This window comes from Tribolium madens, unplaced genomic scaffold, assembly GCF_015345945.1.
Source record: "Tribolium madens isolate multiple individuals breed KSU strain unplaced genomic scaffold, Tmad_KSU_1.1 Scaffold_3;HRSCAF=73;Tcas5.2_LG2, whole genome shotgun sequence".
Taxonomy (NCBI): domain Eukaryota; kingdom Metazoa; phylum Arthropoda; class Insecta; order Coleoptera; family Tenebrionidae; genus Tribolium; species Tribolium madens.
In genome coordinates this window covers 3,355,816-3,364,216 of record NW_025401006.1, presented here as the reverse complement: position 1 = coordinate 3,364,216, position 8,401 = coordinate 3,355,816, and positions in this window count along the sequence as shown.

Here is an 8,401-nt window from a genome sequence, read left to right as displayed (position 1 = left end):
AAGAAATACGACGTGTTCATTCCACGTTATAAACTGTGCAGCACACGTTCCTGAAACATAACAAATACCTTAAACGTTTCAGCACGTTCGCACTTATTTCACATCTACAGCGGAGAAATGTACTGAAGGGCCTAACATTTGGCCACTTTAATTTTCTTCGGCTCATAGGAAAACGAGTTCCGCATTTCATCTGAAATATTTAATGATTTGATTTCAATTCGAACTCACTTGCGAATGTGAAGTGGGACATGACTTGTGAATAAATACAGTAGCCTGGTGTGCTTACAAAGATTGTTTTACTGTTGCGTAAAATACACTAAAGTAGGTACAAATGCAACCAAGTTTTGATTAATTTTAAACAAAAAATAGTGTATTTAATTTTGTCAAAAGAAGCAATATGTGGTAAGCGTCGGTAAGTGTCAGTTAGGTGCGTTGGTAACCATCACGTCGCGTTCATAGCATTTTGGTTTGTCGTGAAGAAGTCGGAAGCGGTTATGAAGGATGGTTTGTGTGAGGCGTTGGTGTGCATCGGTCTCATAGATCTTGACGCGGTCGTACGTCTTGCTCGGTTAAGTTTTATATGAGATAGGGCTGAAATATGAAAGCGATAAATAAATACATTGTACTGAATTATCGGCGGATCTGTTTTCTATTTGGATGCAAGTACTGAAACAGACCGATTCTGCTTTGCATCCTGATGCTAGTGAACCGGTTAGCGTTATTCCCGATCGCAGGTGCAATTTATGGTTTTCTCAAGATCGAATTCCGAGATTTATTACCCCTATCTGCGAAACTATTGCCTATATTTCTTATCCGAGTATATCTCCGGGGACCCGGAATTTATCAAAAATCGCCGCCATGATCGCCGTAATCGAATCATATCCCGGCCTCTCGACCACCTCTGCGTGCTATTAACCGGTCGGCGGCGGCGGTTGACTGTCACGCGATTCATCAACACGACCGTCCGGATATTGTCATCCGTCAACGACCGCCACAAATCATGCCGTCCCCGAGGGCACGCAGCCAGCTGTCACAACGTGAAAATCCGCAACGACACACGTTTCACAACAATAGAATCGCGACGTGGACGGAAAGGTAACGCAGGGCTGCCTCGAGGGGAGCTCACGAACGTCTTGTCGATGTCACTCCCGCTTCCTTTTAAAATAATAGTTAAGCCCAATTCAGATTCAGAAACGGATACTAGTTTCCAACGAGCAATCCCGATGGCTTTGCTAAACATTTGTCTGGCTTTGGAAAACGGCCAACAAAAAAAAAACTACTAAAAACTATCAACGCTTCAACAACAAATTCAACACACAATAGGTATTTTTAAAGGTGACGTTTACTGCTTCTTTGCCCTAGAACGTTTCAGAGTAATTGCTTACACGCTACCCTTGCAAACAAATCTCTACAAAAGACCAGAGGCCAACATGTAAATATTGTAAAGCATTGCTTGTATCTGCAACAACAGCAAACATCAATTTCTTGAAAAAACTACTCTATCGCTTCGTCCCGTTACCACAATTTTCTCCTTTAATTCTGTAACTCAAGTATTTTCGCACAATGCATAGCAAAGCAAAATTATATTGACAATAGCAGATCTTGTCAGTTTCAATAGTTATTTTATTATTTTTAAAGCCAAAATCACTTGAAATTAACTTTGCTTTTTGAAGCTTTTCTTTGTTTGAAGTTTACGCCCACAAAGCTGCAAATTGCTTGAGAGATCAGTTAAATATTTGTGATTAAAGCAAATTTTAATTATTTTGTGCCTTTAATAAAAACCTGCTTGTTAAATGATTCCAAACAGTACCTATCTAAATTAATTATTTTTTTAGCTAATCCATGTGTTCAATTTTTATAAAATTCTTTTCACGGTATTACGTCGTAGTAAATTTAGTTAAAAAGCAATGATACATCACAAACACAGCATTTTAATGGTGGTTTTTGAGGATAAAGCTTTACGTTAATTGACGTCACCACTTATAAAAGCATACTCGCTTCACGAACTTTTTATCATAGCAATAAAAACAATGCCCGCGCAATTGGAACAAAGCATGTTCAATAAACCTAAACTGGAAAACCCTTCGGCTAAAAATACTTTCCATTTTTGTTCGTCAACCGAAAAATATTGCTCTCATCAGTTTGCGTGAAAATGATGGAATATGGGATTAAAAATTCCGTTAACACTAAAAACACAATAATTTAATAAACAAAAACGTAAAGAGTGTGCAACAACAAAACTGGAAAAATTGTAGCAATATAAACACTTATAGACATCACGCAAACAATAAACATGGCTTATGGATGATTATCAGCAACCCTTGTAAATTTAAATTCTACACCGTATATCTGTCATAACAATTTATTCAACCTATTTTTAAAACATGTTAAATAATTATGTAAAAGAAAATCCTTCTGGATAATTAATAATGTTAATGCGTTTAGTTTGTTAAAATAGAATTTTTCATGAAAATAGAAACTTCTCGAGTAATTACAGTAATAAAAAGACGGACAAAACGTTTACAAAGAACGACTTAGAATATACCTTCAACAAGTATACACGACCACGGCACGAATCGAGATTTCACTGTGGCACGCCATCATTTTGGCCTGTGAACTTCCCTCATCTATTATACAAGCCAGACAATTTATTTTCCTTAGTTCAAACAGAAGATCTTGAATATTGCATTGTGCCCGCGCTCTGGCCGTTTCCATTTTCAGCGCAAAATGCTAAAATGGCAGATTGCAAGAATCAACTCTACGTCCATGCATTTTGTCAATATTATCACCTAGAAAAAATAAAACAACTTTTCCAAAAGTCATGTTAAAGTTTCATTATTTCACAGTAACACATATTTAAAAAAATAATTTATTTTCGGGTGGTATCAAAATCGAACCACACGACACTCCGAAGGTCTTAGGAACTTGTAAAAGTTCTAAAACGTTGCTGGGTCAAATGCAAAAAAAATTTTAAAACCCTGAAAAAGCGTAAAACCAATAATATTAGATACATTTGTCCATTTGTTTATTACTTTGGGTGGGGAAAGTGTGAATCAAAAACACAACATGACTTCCGCCTGTTTTTGACATTTGACAGCTTATGACATTTTTACTAGTCAAAAATTAAAGTTTATCCTTGGCAAAACAGTTTGCCCCATTAAAAATGAAATTACAAACGACCTAGGTACTTGACGGCAAGACATTCTATTGAAATACGTCACTAGCCCTGCGTTACTTTAATCGCATTCGTTAAAGTGAGAGGCTGTTTACAATTGTTAAAAAGAGATAGTCATAAGTACGTCTTTCAAAATATTACTTGATCCACACGCATATAATAAAAAAACGGACTATATTTATACATATCATGATAGAGAAATTGATTAATAAAAATTTCCAACAAACCAAATCTTTTATTGAACGTTACTATGTCAACTGCAAAATTCTGCAGTTTATTAAAAGTTATCGACAAAAAAACATTTTGATAAATTTTGTTATATGTTAATATAAGCCTCGTAAAGTTGTGTGAAACACCCTGTAGTGTAACTCAGAAAAAATTTAAAAATAATCAATGAAGTTTAGGTTACAAAAACATTTGAATATTGTTTTCTAGACGTAAAAGCACTCTCACTAAACACGATCCGACACTACTCAAAAATAGAGATTATTTTTCTTTTATCCTTCTTTTGAGATGGTTTAGAGCAAATGCTATAGATTGAAGTGTTTCATCTTGCAGCGATTGCACTTATTGGAAATGAAGCGCGTATGAACGTGGCGTGCACTTAGCTTATTACGAAGAGCTTAAGGTGCATGAATTATGTAGCGTGTGGAGGAAATGGCGAAGTGATAAGGCGTTAGGTGGTTAGGTAGCTTCCCAAATAATCATTAAGTACAAATAATGTTTGTTTTATTTTCTACGTAATCACGGGCGCGTCGTCTAACATGATAAAAGATTTATCAGAGGTCCGGGCACGAAATGCTAACTCAGTTGTCTGAATGATCCAATGGAAAGCAATTACAGCATGTCAGAGTTAATACTCAGACGGACAAGATACGGACAGGCGAGAAAAGAACCGGCGATGAGCATTAAGATTCGGCGATTTTTTCAAGTCAAGACGTCGTTGTCAGGCCAATTAAAATACACACCTAATACCTACACAAGACTGCTAATCAACCGGGAACCACTTGTTGATGGGGAACACCCCACTTAGTCATACAACAAGGTAGCCCTTTACCTACTAACTATGGTTAATGTTTAATTAACCTTAAACTTTATACCCATTTGGGTAATTCAATTTTACTGCCGTCGAGATGAGCTATGAGGCTGGGAATTTCCACGACTAATTTCCACTATGTGACACACATTTAAATTAATAGACAGGACTGGTGAGGCGCTGACTGAAAATGCAGACTCGTCACAACATTCCATTTGTCACTAATTACGTTTTAATTTCACTTTTTTAATTGAATTTTAATCAACTTCTAGGCTTCTTGCTGATCGGCGAAAATTTTAAAAACCACTCGAACCCAATTTATTTCAACGAGAAAATATCATAAATCATCAAATAACTGCTCCCACAAATTACAGCCATCTAAAATTTGTAACGTATTTATTTGAAATAAATAAAACAGTATTTTTGAGGTCCAAGTTTTAAATTATTCACATTTTATTTATAATATGCATATTATTGTTAACCTGTGGTCTGCAGACCCATAATTTGAAGTAACAAAAATAATGAGTTTGAAGTTTCACAAAAAAATTTAGTCGTATGATATAAGTTTACATCTGTTTCTTAACAATTTTTTTAGGTTACATAACAAAATTATCGAGGTACTGTGGAGTCTCGCTAATTCAGACCTCGGTAATCCAAACATTCGGTTAATCCAGACCACCGCCTCCTTAATCAAATGTATCAATATCCCGCCTGGGCATTTCGTAAAAAATGCATTGGAGCAGTGATTCCAATTTTTTCTTAGTTACGGGGGTTACTAAGGAAAAACTGAATGATTTTTAATTATTAACGAAAAATAACGCAATTAATAAATGCTGAGAAGGAAGGATACAACAAAACTAGATACGCCAGGGAGAATTGATATTATGAGATTGAACCCTTTACGCTAAAAAACTGGATTTGTCAAAAATTTTCCCCAGATTAAAGCGCCAACGGGAATCACTTGAACTCAAAAAATGCCCAGGCGAGAAAAGGATTATTTCTATGGAGACGGCGATGATCCAGACAAAACAAACAAAAATGAAAAAAAAGTGGTAGTTTTACAAATCTATTTTAACAGTTTTACTTACAAATAAAGTATAGTGGTATCTGAGAATGTATTTTGGGTTGCGTCAGAAAATCGATTAGCACCTTTTATATACAGGGTGAATATAAAGTATGGAACCAAGCGGTTTTATTTTTAATCATTTGCCTCCGGAAAATAATAATTAATATAAATTAAAGTAATATAAAAAATGTGATCGTAATTTCAGAACGAAATTTTGTTTTGTTTTTGAGTTATGCGATTTTTTTTTGTCAAAATTGCAATTTATGTGAAAATTTTTTTTTGAAAAAATTAAAATAAAACAGATAGTTGTAATCCTTAAAGTATAGCTTTTATGAGAAAAATGATTTTATAGTGGGTTGCCATTTAAAAAAAATATTTTTTTTCAGGGGCGGACTGGCAAATTTTTATATGGAGTGCTAAGTTGAAATGAGGGCCCAATATACAATACAACAAAAATATGTAGAAAAACTACTTGTCACTTAATGTAGTAATTTTTTTGAAGGAGTTTGTTTCCTCTATTGAGATTGTGACGTCAGTTGAAATCATGATGGTTTAATAAACGAAAATAAAATTTTTAGATGAACGTCTTCAGAGGCTGCTTGTAATTTTAATTTTTGTTTTTCTTTTCGTTTCTGTGCACCAAATTTATACTTATATTTAGATTTTTCTATTATTTATGCCCACTAATAATTAAAAAAAATAATTAAAATTAAATTAATATAAGTAAAAACGATATTTTATATCGGTTAATTAAAAAATGTGTGGCATAATTTTAATTACGAAAACCCCTCTACAATTGAGAATAGATAGTACAGTATTTATTGACCACGTCAAAAAATAGAAAAATTACAACTTTCCAAAAATCGGTATGAAAAAATGATTTTCTGGAAATATTTTTGTTACCGTTTACCCGATTATTATTAAATTTTGCATGTTAAAGGACAAAAAGACACTCTTTGATTTGGTGTAAACGGAAGTCTTGTAGAAGCTATACATTTCCGGTAGCAATGGGTTTTCCCAGTTTTGGGATCATAACTTTTTTTCGGCTTATTAATTTCTGTTTTTGATACAGCCCAATAATTTTTTTTATAAAAAAGGTAGTTTCATATCGCCAAAATGTTCCGTTCTCGAGTTATTTGAGTTTAAACTAAATTCTACACCGTGCTGCAAAATCAGAATTTATAAATTTTGAGCGTACCTTGGAAACAATCCATTACGAATGACATCGCTGTCAATGCTGTCATATTTAATGTAAATTTCATTAAATCCAACGGAACATTTGTTTATTTCTTGATGATTATAAAAGCTGTAATTTTTCTATTGCTTGATGAGTTGGATTAATAAATACTGTGGTATCTATGCTCATTTGTAGAAGAATATTCGTGATTAAAATTATGACACAAATTTTTGAATCACTTGTATAAATCCACGCAGAATTTTTCTTACATACCTACGTGTAAGACCTTATAAACAAAATTGAGCTAAAATCATTGAAATTATAGAAATTATAGTTTTATTTGTTATGATGGCATTTTTTAATTCCTTCAAACTAAACACACTTATCTTCTGCGAAAATCGCGGTTCAGCACTTCATGGATTAGCTCTATGCATTGTGGAAAGTTTATTTACAAATTTAAAATTATTGATATTATTTCAATGAGCTCTTGACATAATAAGCCTACCATATTTGGGGGCCCGTAAGACTCGAGGGCCCGGGGTGCTGTGGCACCCCGGCACCCCTGACCAGCGCGCCCCTGTTTTTTTTGTAGAACTCATAAATAAAAGGAAATTTCGAAAAATTTTATTCTTGTTAAATCATCACATTTTTATAGTACTTTAGCGCTCATCAATTAGTTTTTTCAAAAAATAAATAGTTTAAGCAAAAAACGTTTGGTTCCATACTTTTTATTCACCTGGTATGTACAGTGTGTCAATTTTAAAAGTTGCAATCGGCAATATCTGCAGTTGAAAAAGTTATTGAAAATCACTCAAAAATGACATGGTAAGTGACTCACCTCCACCCTCCCTTAAATATAATAAAAAAAATAAAAATTTAAAGTCTTCGTTTTGAATAATTAGAAATTGGCTTTACCAAATAGGCTATTGTATGACTTTTGGGCTTGTTATGAGCTTTCCAATGATGTATCACAAGTAGGGTTGTGCCATTTAAAAATTTCAACTTGGGGAGGCTGTGGTTTCAAAGGTGGGTGGAGGTGCGTTACTTACCATGTCATTTTGATTCCCCCTAGGAACCACCGAAAGGGTTTTGAGTAATTTTCAATAACTTTTTTCTACTTTGCGTTCGTACTAAAGCCCAAGGACAAAGTAAAATAATTGGTACTTACTGTTACTCTTGAGACTTTTGTGGTTAGGTAGGTTTTGCCGTCAATTTACTGAACAATATTGGCGTGATCTCACAGGGAGTAAATTGTTCATCGTATTTGCGGCCAAGGTATTTCTAGAGGCGTACATTGCAAAACGTCTTCGACACCTTCGAAATTCATTTTTACGAATAAAATAATGGCACCTAGCAATGTTGTCAACTGTCGCAAAATTCCCTACATTCCGAAATTTTAATTTTTTTGTTTAAAAAAGTGCAAAGTAGAATAAATACGGTATGATATCTCGTTTATAAGGCATTTTGTCGCACTTACGCCTAAACCCGTGCGTACGACAAAATGCCTCTTATAAAACTCGTATCATAATACAGGGTGATTCACAAGGAATAATGAGCCTGATCAAATTTTCGATGCAACCAACATTACAGTTGTCGCAAAATAACTTGTGAAGAGTAATGGTGGTTGCATCGAGAATTTGATCAGGCTCATTATTCCTCGTGAATCATGTTGTATACCGTGCGATCAAATAAAAAATAAATTAGAGTAGGCGTCGATTAAATTCTACAGTTGGCAACACATTGGCTGGGAATCTGGGCTTGAAATTTTCCACATAAACTGAAAGTGAAAATGACCATCCACCGCTTTCCTCTTGTACAGCAATAAAAATTTTCTGCTCTAAAGTGAACATTATTTCACTCAAAGGGACTAAAACACAAATTTGTCAAAGTTTCCGTTGACATTTGATGTCAAAAATCAGGATTGCCATCTCAAGGACTTTAATTACC